Source organism: Procambarus clarkii, chromosome 6 (genome assembly GCF_040958095.1).
Source record: "Procambarus clarkii isolate CNS0578487 chromosome 6, FALCON_Pclarkii_2.0, whole genome shotgun sequence".
In the NCBI taxonomy this organism is placed as follows: Eukaryota; Metazoa; Arthropoda; class Malacostraca; order Decapoda; family Cambaridae; genus Procambarus; species Procambarus clarkii.
The window spans coordinates 8,965,077-8,982,547 of record NC_091155.1 but is presented as its reverse complement, the minus strand read 5'-3'; positions in this window follow the sequence as shown (position 1 = coordinate 8,982,547).

Sequence of the window (17,471 nt, the reverse complement as noted above, 5' to 3'; positions counted from 1 at the left end):
AGATGTCCACGGTTGTTCTGGCATTATTTCTGATGTTCGCTGGTAGGACGTGAACAACCGCCGACCTCTGACGTTTATACAGTGTTCTGTGATTGTGCCTATGGCACCTCTGCTCTTCACTGGTTCTATTCTGCATTTTCTTCCATATCGTTCACTCCAGTACGTTCTTATCCTACTGTGCAGATTTGGGACCTGTCTCTCCAGTATTTTCCATGTTTATATTATTTGGTATCTCTCTCGTCTCCTTTCTAGTGAGTACATTTGGAGAGCTTTGAGACGATCCCAATAATTTAGGTGTTTTATCTCGTCTATGCGTGCCGTATATGTTCTCTGTATTCCCTCTATTTCAGCAATCTCTCCTGCTCTGAAGGGGGAAGTGAGTACTGAGCAGTACTCGAGACGGGACAACACAAGTGACGAAGAGTACAATCATTGTGATGGGATCTCCGGACTTGAAGGTTCTCGTAATCCATCCTATCATTTTTCTGGCTGACGCAATACTTGCTTGGTTATGCTCCCTAAACGTTGGGTCGTCAGACATCATTATTCCCAAATGATGTTTTCCTACTATGGGCAGATTCGATTGTGTTTTGCATCCTGTATTATGTTTCAGATCCTCATTTTTGCCGAATCTCAGTACCTGGAATTTATCACCGTTAAACATCATGTTATTTTCTGCTGCCCAATCGAAAACTTTGCAAATGCCTGTTTGTAGTTTTTCAATGTCTTCAGCAGAGGTAATTTTCATGCTGATTTTTGTATCATCTGCAAAGGATGACACGAAACTGTGACTTGTATTTTTGTCTATATCTGATATGAGAATACGGAACAGCAGTGGTGCAAGGACTGTACCTTGAGGTACAGAGCTTTTATCTGCGCTCGGACTCGATTTTATTTGATTGACTGTTACTCTTTGTGTTCTGTTCGTCAGGAAATTGAGTATCCAGCGTCCTACTTTACCAGTTATACCCATTGGTCTCATTTTATGTGCAATCACTCCATGGTCACATTTGTAGAATGCCTTTGCAAAGTCTATGAATACAACATCTGCAATCTGTGTGTTTTCTTCTAATGCCTCTGTGATTTTGTCAGTGTGGTCAAGTAGCTGTGAGAGGCATGATCTTCCTGCTCTAAATCCATGTTGGCCTGGATTGTGGAGGTCATTGGTCTCCATGAATCTAGTGACCTGACTCCTGATTACTCTCTCAAATACTTTTATTATGTGAGACGTTAGTGCAACTGATCTATAATTCTTTGCCAATGCTTTGCTACCACCCTTGTGTAGAGGGGCAATGTCTGCTGCTTTCAGCACATCTGGTATCTCCCCCGTGTCCAAGCTCTCCCTCCACACTATACTGAGTGCCTGTGCTACTGGCACTTTGCATTTCTTTATAAATATTGAATTCCATGAGTCTGGACCCGGGGCTGAGTGCATGGGCATATTGTCAATTTCTCTTTCAAAATCTGCTATGCTCGTGTTGATATCAGTTATATTTACAGGTGTATGGATATCACTCATAAAGAAGGAATTGTCCAAATCTTAGATTTTCATGCTGTGCATCGGAGTGCTAAACGTGTCCTCATACTGCTTTTTTTATTTCACTAATTTCTTTGTCATCCTCAGTGTATGAACCTTCACTAATACGAATAGGTCCACTACTGGCAGTGGTTTTTGCTTTTGATTTAACATATGTGAAGAAATATTTTGGGTTTTTCTTTATTTCTTAAATTGCTTTCTGTTCTAGTTGCCTTTCTTCAGTCTGATACGAATGTTTCAGTTTCTGTGAATGCTTCAGTCTCAGACTCCTCCACCACTGCACCATAACCTACACCTAACTCCTCCACCACTGCATCACCACCTACACCTGACTCCTCCACCACTGCACCACCACCTATACCTGACACCTCCACCACTGCGTGACCACCTACACCTGTCTCCTCCACCACTACACCACCACCTACACCTGACTCCTCCACCACTGCATCACCACCTACACCTGACTCCTCCACCACTGCACCACCACCTACACCTGACTCCTCCACCACTGCACCACCACCTACACCTGACTCCTCCACCACTGCACCACCACCTACACCTAACTCCTCCACCACTGCACCACCACCTACACCTGACTCCTCCACCACTGCACCACCACCTACACCTGACTCCTCCACCACTGCACCACCACCTACACCTGACTCCTCCACCACTGCACCACCACCTATACCTGACTCCTCCACCACTGCACCACCACCTACACCTAACTCCTCCACCACTGCACCACCACCTACACCTGACACCTCCACCACTGCACCACCACCTATACCTGACACCTCCACCACTGCACCACCACCTACACCTGTCTCCTCCACCACTACACCACCACCTACACCTGACTCCTCCACCACTGCACCACCTCCCACACCTGACACCTTCACCACTGCACCACCACCTATACCTGACACCACCACTGCACCACCACCTACACCTGACTCCTCTACCACTGCATCACCACCTACACCTGTCTCCTCCACCACTGCACCACCACCTACACCTGACTCCTCCACCACTGCATCACCACCTACACCTGACTCCTCCACCACTGCGTCTCCACCTACACCTGACTCCTCCACCACTGCACCACCACCTACACCTGACTCCTCCACCACTGCGTCACCACCTACACCTGACTCCTCCACCACTGCATCACCACCTACACCTGACTCCTCCACCACTGCATCACCACCTACACCTGACTCCTCCACCACTGCACCACCACCTACACCTGACTCCTCCACCACTGCGTCTCCACCTACACCTGACTCCTCCACCACTGCACCACCACCTACACCTGACTCCTCCACCACTGCGTCACCACCTACACCTGACCCCTCTACCACTGCACCACAACCTACACCTGACTCCTCCACCACTGCACCACCACCTACACCTGACTCCTCTACCACTGCATCGCCACCTACACCTGACTCCTCCACCACTGCACCACCACCTACACCTCACTCCTCCACCACTGCATCACCACCTACACCTGACTCCTCCACCACTGCATCACCACCTACACCTGACTCCTCCACCACTGCACCACCACCTACACCTGACTCCTCCACCACTGCGTCTCCACCTACACCTGACTCCTCCACCACTGCACCACCACCTACACCTGACTCCTCCACCACTGCGTCACCACCTACACCTGACTCCTCTACCACTGCATCGCCACCTACACCTGACTCCTCCACCACTGCACCACCACCTACACCTGACTCCTCCACCACTGCGTCACCACCTACACCTGACTCCTCCACCACTGCACCACCACCTACACCTGACTCCTCCACCACTGCGTCACCACCTACACCTGACTCCTCTACCACTGCATCGCCACCTACACCTGACACCTCCACCACTGCACCACCACCTATACCTGACACCACCACTGCGTCTCTACCTACACCTGACACCTCCACCACTGCGTCACCACCTACACCTGACTCCTCTACCACTGCTTCACCACCTACACCTGACTCCTCTACCACTGCACCACCACCTACACCTGACTCCTCCACCACTGCACCACCACCTACACCTGACTCCTCCACCACTGCACCACCACCTACACCTGACTCCTCCACCACTGCACCACCACCTACACCTGACTCCTCCACCACTGCACCACCACCTACACCTGACTCCTCCACCACTGCACCACCACCTATACCTGACACCTCCACCACTGCATCACCACCTACACCTGACTCCTCCACCACTGCACCACCACCTACACCTGACTCCTCCACCACTGCACCACCACCTATACCTGACACCTCCACCACTGCATCACCACCTACACCTGACTCCTCCACCACTGCACCACCACCTACACCTGACTCCTCCACCACTGCACCACCACCTACACCTGACTCCACCACTGCACCACCACCTATACCTGACACCTCCACCACTGCATCACCACCTACACCTGACTCCTCTACCACTGCATCACCACCTACACCTGACTCCTCCACCACTGCGTCACCACCTACACCTGACTCCTCCACCACTGCACCACCACCTACACCTGACTCCTCCACCACTGCACCACCACCTACACCTGACTCCTCCACCACTGCACCACCACCTACACCTGACTCCTCCACCACTGCACCACCACCTACACCTGACTCCTCCACCACTGCATCACCACCTACACCTGACTCCTCCACCACTGCACCACCACCTACACCTGACTCCTCCACCACTGCACCACCACCTACACCTGACTCCTCCACCACTGCACCACCACCTACACCTGACTCCTCCACCACTGCACCACCACCTACACCTGACTCCTCCACCACTGCACCACCACCTACACCTGACTCCTCCACCACTGCATCACCACCTACACCTGACTCCTCCACCACTGCACCACCACCTACACCTGACTCCTCCACCACTGCACCACCACCTACACCTGACTCCTCCACCACTGCACCACCACCTACACCTGACTCCTCCACCACTGCACCACCACCTACACCTGACTCCTCCACCACTGCACCACCACCTATACCTGACACCTCCACCACTGCATCACCACCTACACCTGACTCCTCCACCACTGCACCACCACCTATACCTGACACCTCCGCCACTGCATCACCACCTACACCTGACTCCTTCACCACTGCACCACCACCTACACCTGACACCTCCACCACTGCATCACCACCTACACCTGACTCCTCCACCACTGCACCACCACCTACACCTGACACCTCCACCACTGCATCACCACCTACACCTGACTCCTCCACCACTGCACCACCACCTATACCTGACACCTCCACCACTGCACCACCACCTACACCTGACTCCTCCACCACTGCGTCACCACCTACACCTGACTCCTCCACCACTGCACCACCACCTACACCTGACACCTCCACCACTGCATCACCACCTACACCTGACTCCTCCACCACTGCACCACAACCTACACCTGACACCTCCACCACTGCATCACCACCTACACCTGACTCCTCCACCACTGCACCACCACCTATACCTGACACCTCCACCACTGCACCACCACCTACACCTGACTCCTCCACCACTGCGTCACCACCTACACCTGACTCCTCCACCACTGCACCACCACCTATACCTGACACCTCCACCACTGCATCACCACCTACACCTGACTCCTCTACCACTGCACCACCACCTATACCTGACACCTCCACCACTGCACCACCACCTACACCTGACTCCTCCACCACTGCACCACCACCTACACCTGACTCCTCCACCACTGCATCACCACCTACACCTGACTCCTCCACCACTGCACCACCACCTACACCTGACTCCTCCACCACTGCACCACCACCTACACCTGACTCCTCCACCACTGCACCACCACCTACACCTGACTCCTCCACCACTGCACCACCACCTACACCTGACTCCTCCACCACTGCACCACCACCTACACCTGACTCCTCCACCACTGCACCACCACCTACACCTGACTCCTCCACCACTGCACCACCACCTACACCTGACTCCTCCACCACTGCACCACCACCTATACCTGACACCTCCACCACTGCATCACCACCTACACCTGACTCCTCCACCACTGCACCACCACCTATATCTGACTCCTCCACCACTGCACCACCACCCATACCTGACACCTCCACCACTGCATCACCACCTACACCTGACTCCTCCACCACTGCGTCACCACCTATACCTGACACCTCCACCACTGCATCACCACCTACACCTGACTCCTCCACCACTGCGTCACCACCTACACCTGACTCCTCCACCACTGCACCACCACCTATACCTGACACCTCCACCACTGCATCACCACCTACACCTCACTCCTCCACCACTGCATCACCACCTACACCTCACTCCTCCACCACTGCGTCACCACCTACACCTGACTCCTCCACCACTGCACCACCACCTATACCTGACACCTCCACCACTGCATCACCACCTACACCTGACTCCTCCACCACTGCACCACCACCTACACCTGACTCCTCCACCACTGCACCACCACCTACACCTGACTCCTCCACCACTGCACCACCACCTACACCTGACTCCTCCACCACTGCACCACCACCTACACCTGACTCCTCCACCACTGCACCACCACCTACACCTGACTCCTCCACCACTGCACCACCACCTACACCTGACTCCTCCACCACTGCACCACCACCTACACCTGACTCCTCCACCACTGCACCACCACCTACACCTGACTCCTCCACCACTGCACCACCACCTACACCTGACTCCTCCACCACTGCACCACCACCTACACCTGACTCCTCCACCACTGCACCACCACCTACACCTGACTCCTCCACCACTGCACCACCACCTACACCTGACTCCTCCACCACTGCACCACCACCTACACCTGACTCCTCCACCACTGCACCACCACCTACACCTGACTCCTCCACCACTGCACCACCACCTACACCTGACTCCTCCACCACTGCACCACCACCTACACCTGACTCCTCCACCACTGCACCACCACCTACACCTGACTCCTCCACCACTGCACCACCACCTACACCTGACTCCTCCACCACTGCACCACCACCTACACCTGACATCCTCCACCACTGCACCACCACCTACACCTGACTCCTCCACCACTGCACCACCACCTACACCTGACTCCTCCACCACTGCACCACCACCTACACCTGACTACCTCCACCACTGCACCACCACCTACACCTGACTCCTCCACCACTGCACCACCACCTACACCTGACTCCTCCACCACTGCACCACCACCTACACCTGACTCCTCCACCACTGCACCACCACCTACACCTGACTACCTCCACCACTGCACCACCACCTACACCTGACTACCTCCACCACTGCACCACCACCTACACCTGACTCCTCCACCACTGCACCACCACCTACACCTGACTCCTCCACCACTGCACCACCACCTACACCTGACACCTCCACCACTGCACCACCACCTACACCTGACTCCTCCACCACTGCACCACCACCTACACCTGACACCTCCACCACTGCACCACCACCTACACCTGACTCCTCCACCACTGCACCACCACCTACACCTGACTCCTCCACCACTGCACCACCACCTACACCTGACTCCTCCACCACTGCACCACCACCTACACCTGACACCTCCACCACTGCACCACCACCTACACCTGACTCCTCCACCACTGCACCACCACCTACACCTGACTCCTCCACCACTGCACCACCACCTACACCTGACTCCTCCACCACTGCACCACCACCTACACCTGACTCCTCCACCACTGCACCACCACCTACACCTGACTCCTCCACCACTGCACCACCACCTACACCTGACTCCTCCACCACTGCACCACCACCTACACCTGACTCCTCCACCACTGCACCACCACCTACACCTGACTCCTCCACCACTGCACCACCACCTACACCTGACTCCTCCACCACTGCACCACCACCTACACCTGACTCCTCCACCACTGCACCACCACCTACACCTGACTCCTCCACCACTGCACCACCACCTACACCTGACTCCTCCACCACTGCACCACCACCTACACCTGACTCCTCCACCACTGCACCACCACCTACACCTGACTCCTCCACCACTGCACCACCACCTACACCTGACTCCTCCACCACTGCACCACCACCTACACCTGACTCCTCCACCACTGCACCACCACCTACACCTGACTCCTCCACCACTGCACCACCACCTACACCTGACTCCTCCACCACTGCACCACCACCTACACCTGACTCCTCCACCACTGCACCACCACCTACACCTGACTCCTCCACCACTGCACCACCACCTACACCTGACTCCTCCACCACTGCACCACCACCTACACCTGACTCCTCCACCACTGCACCACCACCTACACCTGACTCCTCCACCACTGCACCACCACCTACACCTGACTCCTCCACCACTGCACCACCACCTACACCTGACTCCTCCACCACTGCACCACCACCTACACCTGACTCCTCCACCACTGCACCACCACCTACACCTGACTCCTCCACCACTGCACCACCACCTACACCTGACTCCTCCACCACTGCACCACCACCTACACCTGACTCCTCCACCACTGCACCACCACCTACACCTGACTCCTCCACCACTGCACCACCACCTACACCTGACTCCTCCACCACTGCACCACCACCTACACCTGACTCCTCCACCACTGCACCACCACCTACACCTGACTCCTCCACCACTGCACCACCACCTACACCTGACTCCTCCACCACTGCACCACCACCTACACCTGACTCCTCCACCACTGCACCACCACCTACACCTGACTCCTCCACCACTGCACCACCACCTACACCTGACTCCTCCACCACTGCACCACCACCTACACCTGACTCCTCCACCACTGCACCACCACCTACACCTGACTCCTCCACCACTGCACCACCACCTACACCTGACTCCTCCACCACTGCACCACCACCTACACCTGACTCCTCCACCACTGCACCACCACCTACACCTGACTCCTCCACCACTGCACCACCACCTACACCTGACTCCTCCACCACTGCACCACCACCTACACCTGACTCCTCCACCACTGCACCACCACCTACACCTGACTCCTCCACCACTGCACCACCACCTACACCTGACTCCTCCACCACTGCACCACCACCTACACCTGACTCCTCCACCACTGCACCACCACCTACACCTGACTCCTCCACCACTGCACCACCACCTACACCTGACTCCTCCACCACTGCACCACCACCTACACCTGACTCCTCCACCACTGCACCACCACCTACACCTGACTCCTCCACCACTGCACCACCACCTACACCTGACTCCTCCACCACTGCACCACCACCTACACCTGACTCCTCCACCACTGCACCACCACCTACACCTGACTCCTCCACCACTGCACCACCACCTACACCTGACTCCTCCACCACTGCACCACCACCTACACCTGACTCCTCCACCACTGCACCACCACCTACACCTGACTCCTCCACCACTGCACCACCACCTACACCTGACTCATCCACACTGCACCCACCTACACCTGACTCCTCCACCACTGCACCACCACCTACACCTGACTCCTCCACCACTGCACCACCACCTACACCTGACTCCTCCACCACTGCACCACCACCTACACCTGACTCCTCCACCACTGCACCACCACCTACACCTGACTCCTCCACCACTGCACCACCACCTACACCTGACTCCTCCACCACTGCACCACCACCTACACCTGACTCCTCCACCACTGCACCACCACCTACACCTGACTCCTCCACCACTGCACCACCACCTACACCTGACTCCTCCACCACTGCACCACCACCTACACCTGACTCCTCCACCACTGCACCACCACCTACACCTGACTCCTCCACCACTGCACCACCACCTACACCTGACATCCTCCACCACTGCACCACCACCTACACCTGACTCCTCCACCACTGCACCACCACCTACACCTGACTCCTCCACCACTGCACCACCACCTACACCTGACACCTCCACCACTGCACCACCACCTACACCTGACTCCTCCACCACTGCACACCACCTACACCTGACTCCTCCACCACTGCACCACCACCTACACCTGACTCCTCCACCACTGCACCACCACCTACACCTGACTCCTCCACCACTGCACCACCACCTACACCTGACTCCTCCACCACTGCACCACCACCTACACCTGACTCCTCCACCACTGCACCACCACCTACACCTGACTCCTCCACCACTGCACCACCACCTACACCTGACTCCTCCACCACTGCACCACCACCTACACCTGACTCCTCCACCACTGCATCCACCACCTACACCTGACTCCTCCACCACTGCACCACCACCTACACCTGACTCCTCCACCACTGCATCCACCACCTACACCTGACTCCTCCACCACTGCACCACCACCTACACCTGACACCTCCACCACTGCATCACCACCTACACCTGACTCCTCCACCACTGCACCACCACCTACACCTGACTACCTCCACCACTGCACCACCACCTACACCTGACTCCTCCACCACTGCACCACCACCTACACCTGACTCCTCCACCACTGCCACCACCACCTACACCTGACTCCTCCACCACTGCACCACCACCTACACATGACTCCTCTACCACTGCACCACCACCTACACCTGACTCCTCACCACTGCACCACCCACCTACACCTGACTCCTCCACCACTGCACCACCACCTACACCTGACTCCTCCACCACTGCACCACCACTACACCTGACTCCTCCACCACTGCACCACCACCTACACCTGACTCCTCCACCACTGCACCACCACCTACACCTGACTCCTCCACCACTGCACACCACCTACACATGACTCCTCCACCACTGCACCACCACCTACACCTGACTCCTCCACCACTGCACTCACCACCTACACTGACTCCTCCACCACTGCACCACCACCTACACCTGACTCCTCCACCACTGCACCACCACCTACACCTGACTCCTCCCACCAATGCACCACCACCTACACCTGACTCCTCCACCACTGCATCCACCACCTACACCTGACTCCTCCACCACTGCACCACCACCACCCTGAACCCACCCTGCACACCCTACACCTGACTCCTCCCCACTGCACCACCACCTACACCTGACACTCCACCACTGCCCCACCACCTACACCTGACTCCTCCACCACTGCACCACCACCTACACCTGACTCCTCCACCACTGCACCACCACCTACACCTGACTCCTCCACCACTGCACCACCACCTACACCTGACTCCTCCACCACTGCACCACCACCTACACCTGACTCCTCCACCACTGCACCACCACCTACACCTGACTCCTCCACCACTGCACCACCACCTACACCTGACTCCTCCACCACTGCACCACCACCTACACCTGACTCCTCCACCACTGCACCACCACCTACACCTGACTCCTCCACCACTGCACCACCACCTACACCTGACTCCTCCACCACTGCACCACCACCTACACCTGACTCCTCCACCACTGCACCACCACCTACACCTGACTCCTCCACCACTGCACCACCACCTACACCTGACACCTCCACCACTGCACCACCACCTACACCTGACTCCTCCACCACTGCACCACCACCTACACCTGACTCCTCCACCACTGCACCACCACCTACACCTGACTCCTCCACCACTGCACCACCACCTACACCTGACTCCTCCACCACTGCACCACCACCTACACCTGACTCCTCCACCACTGCACCACCACCTACACCTGACTCCTCCACCACTGCACCACCACCTACACCTGACTCCTCCACCACTGCACCACCACCTACACCTGACTCCTCCACCACTGCACCACCACCTACACCTGACTCCTCCACCACTGCACCACCACCTACACCTGACTCCTCCACCACTGCACCACCACCTACACCTGACTCCTCCACCACTGCACCACCACCTACACCTGACTCCTCCACCACTGCACCACCACCTACACCTGACTCCTCCACCACTGCACCACCACCTACACCTGACTCCTCCACCACTGCACCACCACCTACACCTGACTCCTCCACCACTGCACCACCACCTACACCTGACTCCTCCACCACTGCACCACCACCTACACCTGACTCCTCCACCACTGCACCACCACCTACACCTGACTCCTCCACCACTGCACCACCACCTACACCTGACTCCTCCACCACTGCACCACCACCTACACCTGACTCCTCCACCACTGCACCACCACCTACACCTGACTCCTCCACCACTGCACCACCACCTACACCTGACTCCTCCACCACTGCACCACCACCTACACCTGACTCCTCCACCACTGCACCACCACCTACACCTGACTCCTCCACCACTGCACCACCACCTACACCTGACTCCTCCACCACTGCACCACCACCTACACCTGACTCCTCCACCACTGCACCACCACCTACACCTGACTCCTCCACCACTGCACCACCACCTACACCTGACTCCTCCACCACTGCACCACCACCTACACCTGACTCCTCCACCACTGCACCACCACCTACACCTGACTCCTCCACCACTGCACCACCACCTACACCTGACTCCTCCACCACTGCACCACCACCTACACCTGACTCCTCCACCACTGCACCACCACCTACACCTGACTCCTCCACCACTGCACCACCACCTACACCTGACTCCTCCACCACTGCACCACCACCTACACCTGACTCCTCCACCACTGCACCACCACCTACACCTGACTCCTCCACCACTGCACCACCACCTACACCTGACTCCTCCACCACTGCACCACCACCTACACCTGACTCCTCCACCACTGCACCACCACCTACACCTGACTCCTCCACCACTGCACCACCACCTACACCTGACTCCTCCACCACTGCACCACCACCTACACCTGACTCCTCCACCACTGCACCACCACCTACACCTGACTCCTCCACCACTGCACCACCACCTACACCTGACTCCTCCACCACTGCACCACCACCTACACCTGACTCATCCACCACTGCACCACCACCTACACCTGACTCCTCCACCACTGCACCACCACCTACACCTGACTCCTCCACCACTGCACCACCACCTACACCTGACTCCTCCACCACTGCACCACCACCTACACCTGACTCCTCCACCACTGCACCACCACCTACACCTGACTCCTCCACCACTGCACCACCACCTACACCTGACTCCTCCACCACTGCACCACCACCTACACCTGACTCCTCCACCACTGCACCACCACCTACACCTGACTCCTCCACCACTGCACCACCACCTACACCTGACTCCTCCACCACTGCACCACCACCTACACCTGACTCCTCCACCACTGCACCACCACCTACACCCGACTCCTCCACCACTGCACCACCACCTACACCTGACTCATCCACCACTGCACCACCACCTACACCTGACACCTCCACTACTGCACCACCACCTACACCTGACTCCTCCACCACTGCACCACCACCTACACCTGACTCCTCCACCACTGCACCACCACCTACACCTGACTCCTCCACCACTGCACCACCACCTACACCTGACTCCTCCACCACTGCACCACCACCTACACCTGACTCCTCCACCACTGCACCACCACCTACACCTGACTCCTCCACCACTGCACCACCACCTACACCTGACTCCTCCACCACTGCACCACCACCTACACCTGACTCCTCTACCACTGCATCACCACCTACACCTGACTCCTCCACCACTGCACCACCACCTACACCTGACTCCTCCACCACTGCACCACCACCTACACCTGACTCCTCCACCACTGCACCACCACCTACACCTGACTCCTCTACCACTGCATCACCACCTACACCTGACTCCTCCACCACTGCACCACCACCTACACCTGACTCCTCCACCACTGCACCACCACCTACACCTGACTCCTCCACCACTGCACCACCACCTACACCTGACTCCTCTACCACTGCATCACCACCTACACCTGACTCCTCCACCACTGCACCACCACCTACACCTGACTCCTCCACCACTGCACCACCACCTACACCTGACTCCTCTACCACTGCTTCACCACCTACACCTGACTCCTCTACCACTGCATCACCACCTACACCTGACTCCTCCACCACTGCACCACCACCTACACCTGACTCCTCCACCACTGCACCACCACCACCTACACCTACTTTGGCATGGAATCTGCATCTTGTGAAGCAAAAAACAAGAGATGAATAGTGCAGTGATTTGCACCGATTCAAAAGCAGCACTGCAGAGCCTAAGTAAAAATCAGGCAGAAAATCTTGCAATAGTCGGTGAAATTAAGAGAGCTGTGAGAGTACTTACCAATCAGGGAAGAGTCATCAAGTTTCTGTGGATCTCCTCCCATGTTGGAATATGTGGGAATGAACGAGCAGATGTGCCGGCTGCTGAAGGCGCTGAAGGAGACCATATTGAATACTTCATACCCAAGACTCTACTACAAATTAGAGGTATTGTCAGGCAACATCACCGTGACAAGGTAACTGAGGAAAGGAGGATAGAAGCACAAACCAGGGAATCTATACGATGGTACAACATGGTTGCAGCTGGCAATCCCAATCATTATGGCCGAAGAGGAGGAGGAGGACGAGGGAGAGAATCAGTAATAGCGAGAATCCGTCTTGGATACAAATATCCATGGAGATATGGAATGGAAACAAGTTTTTTTTTTTTTTTTTTGCTGGGATATTCCTGCGCGGGCCCTAAACCTCTGGCTGGCCCGGCAGGAAACAACAGTTGATCAGCGAAGTTGCAGAATCTGTGGTGAGAGTGACGGACACCGCCTTGACCACTATCTACGTGAATGTGAACACCTGAGAGACATTAGAAGTATGTGTAGAATAATAAACCCCACATTGTTTGAGTTAGGAAAACACTATTTGTCAAATATTGATACTGTTCTTAAAAGATTCCCCCATTTTGCACCCGCAAGATAACGTAAGCTTTTAAGGGTTGATAGATGTTAATCTTCTTGTTTGAGGAGCTGTTCACTTGAGACAGTTAAGCAAGTCCCAGCTGTGTCTGGGTACAAGTGACAGGATGAACAACCCAGCGGGTTTTCTTCCTATTGGGGAGTGTTGTACATGCTGCTATGGCGATATGACCACTCACAGGATGAGTGGCGCTGCCCAATAAATTCGCCCCCCCCCCCTCCCTGGCCAAAATTTAAATTTAAGAGGTGAGAGAGTACACAGGTGGGCACCTAGACTGGTGTCAGAGCTAAGAGGGTTGAGCTACGAGGATAATTTAATTATATCTCAATTTAACTATATCTCACAACCCTAGAGAATAGGGTTATGATCTCAGGCTGCCTGAGAAACGAGTTTACCCCTGAGAGTTATTCTATCAGGCCTGACCTAACTAAGAGGTCAAAGAGATATAGACGTGGATATATGCATAGTAAACACGTGATTAAATTTGATAAACAGTTTAAGAGTATGGGCAGTGAACAAGAATATAAATAAATGACTTGACATGAGATGTGGAGAGTTTGCTGGAGGAGTGAGGCTCACTTCAGAAGAGCTTGAGCTGAAGAGATCGTGAGGGGAGGGCGTGCTCCGTTTGATACTGCCCGACTTAAAGCTGTAGCAGCTCCCCATGCAGGGGACTACCTATTAGCAACCCAATGTCAGCAACTGGCACTCGTCTCACACCGCAGGCCCACCGAATTGCTGTTGCTGTCCGCCTCGCTGCCCCAATCCACACTGAATACAGGTGTATTTGCGGCGAGGCAGAGGCTGACAGGTAAGGACGGCATGGCCTTCTCCGCCAAAGGACAGGAGGATGGCATGCAAGACACGGCGAGGTTAACGACATTATCAAGAGAAGCCTTACCACGGCCGGTTGTCCAGCAGAGAGAGAGCCCCGTTACCTAATGTCCTGCAACTCTGATGAGCCTGTCGGGCGCCCAGACGGGATCACGGTGAACCCCTGGAAGAATGGTAGACAGTTGGTGTGGGACTACACTTTCGTTTCAACTTTAACCAACACCTATGTTGACTTCAGTGCTGCACAGGGAGGAGGTGCTGCCAATCAGAGGGAAGCAGCCAAGTCACGTAAATATGGAGACCTTGATCACCACTACAATTTTGTCCCCATTGCCTCAGAGACACTTGGTGCCTGGGGTAAAAGTGCTGCAAGTTTTTTGAAGGAACTGGGGACCAAGCTAAGTGAAACAACTAAAGACCCTAGAGCTGCCAGTTTTCTCTTTCAGGGCCTTAGTGTGGCGATCCAGAGAGGAAATGCTCACTGCATCCATGGTTCCTGCCCGCCATCTGAGGAGCTGGAGGAGCTGTACAACTTGTGACAAGTAGTCTTGTACCCTGCATGTAACCAATGTTGTAACCCTTTTTGTGTAATGAAATTTTTAAATAAAGTTAGATAAATATACACACATACCAAAAGAATAGGGGTGGTAGGAGAAGAAAATATCAGTGTTCAGTGAGGATCCACAAGGTCTTCTCTGAGTACTCTTTATTTTCTTCTCCGAGGCTATGGGTCCCTACACTTGCACCAGAGGAGGTAGCCCTTTTATATATATTGAAAATATGAATATATATATATATATATATATATATATATATATATATATATATATATATATATATATATATATATATATATATATATGTGCACACAGTTTATATGTGGCCAGAGTTGGAGCTGCCACAGAGTAGAGTTGGTCAGGTCTGGACAATAATGAAGAGTCAGATAAGACCTGTACACAACGATAAGCTGTGGTGAGGTCACCTGAACCAGGTCCTGCTCACATGACCAGGTCCTGCTCACATGCACCAGGTCCTGCTCACATGCACCAGGTCCTGCTCACATGCACCAGGCCCTGCTCACATGCACCAGGTCCTGCTCACATGCACCAGGTCCTGCTCACATGCACCAGGCCCTGCTCACATGCACCAGGTCCTGCTCACATGCACCAGGCCCTGCTCACATGCACCAGGTCCTGCTCACATGCACCAGGTCCTGCTCACATGACCAGGTCCTGCTCACATGCACCAGGTCCTGCTCACATGCACCAGGTCCTGCTCACATGCACCAGGCCCTGCTCACATGCACCAGGTCCTGCTCACATGCACCAGGTCCTGCTCACATGCACCAGGTCCTGCTCACATGCACCAGGTCCTGCTCACATGCACCAGGTCCTGCTCACATGCACCAGGTCCTGCTCACATGCACCAGGCCCTGCTCACATGCACCAGGCCCTGCTCACATGCACCAGGTCCTGCTCACATGCACCAGGTCCTGCTCACATGACCAGGTCCTGCTTACATGCACCAGGCCCTGCTCACATGCACCAGGCCCTGCTCACATGCACCAGGCCCTGCTCACCTGCACCAGGTCCTGCTCACATGCACCAGGTCCTGCTCACATGACCAGGTCCTGCTCACATGCACCAGGTCCTGCTCACATGCACCAGGTCCTGCTCACATGCACCAGGCCCTGCTCACATGCACCAGGTCCTGCTCACATGCACCAGGTCCTGCTCACATGCACCAGGTCCTGCTCACATGACCAGGTCCTGCTCACATGCACCAGGTCCTGCTCACATGCACCAGGTCCTGCTCACATGCACCAGGTCCTGCTCACATGCACCAGGTCCTGCTCACATGCACCAGGTCCTGCTCACATGCACCAGGTCCTGCTCACATGCACCAGGTCCTGCTCACATGCACCAGGTCCTGCTCACATGCACCAGGTCCTGCTCACATGCACCAGGTCCTGCTCACATGCA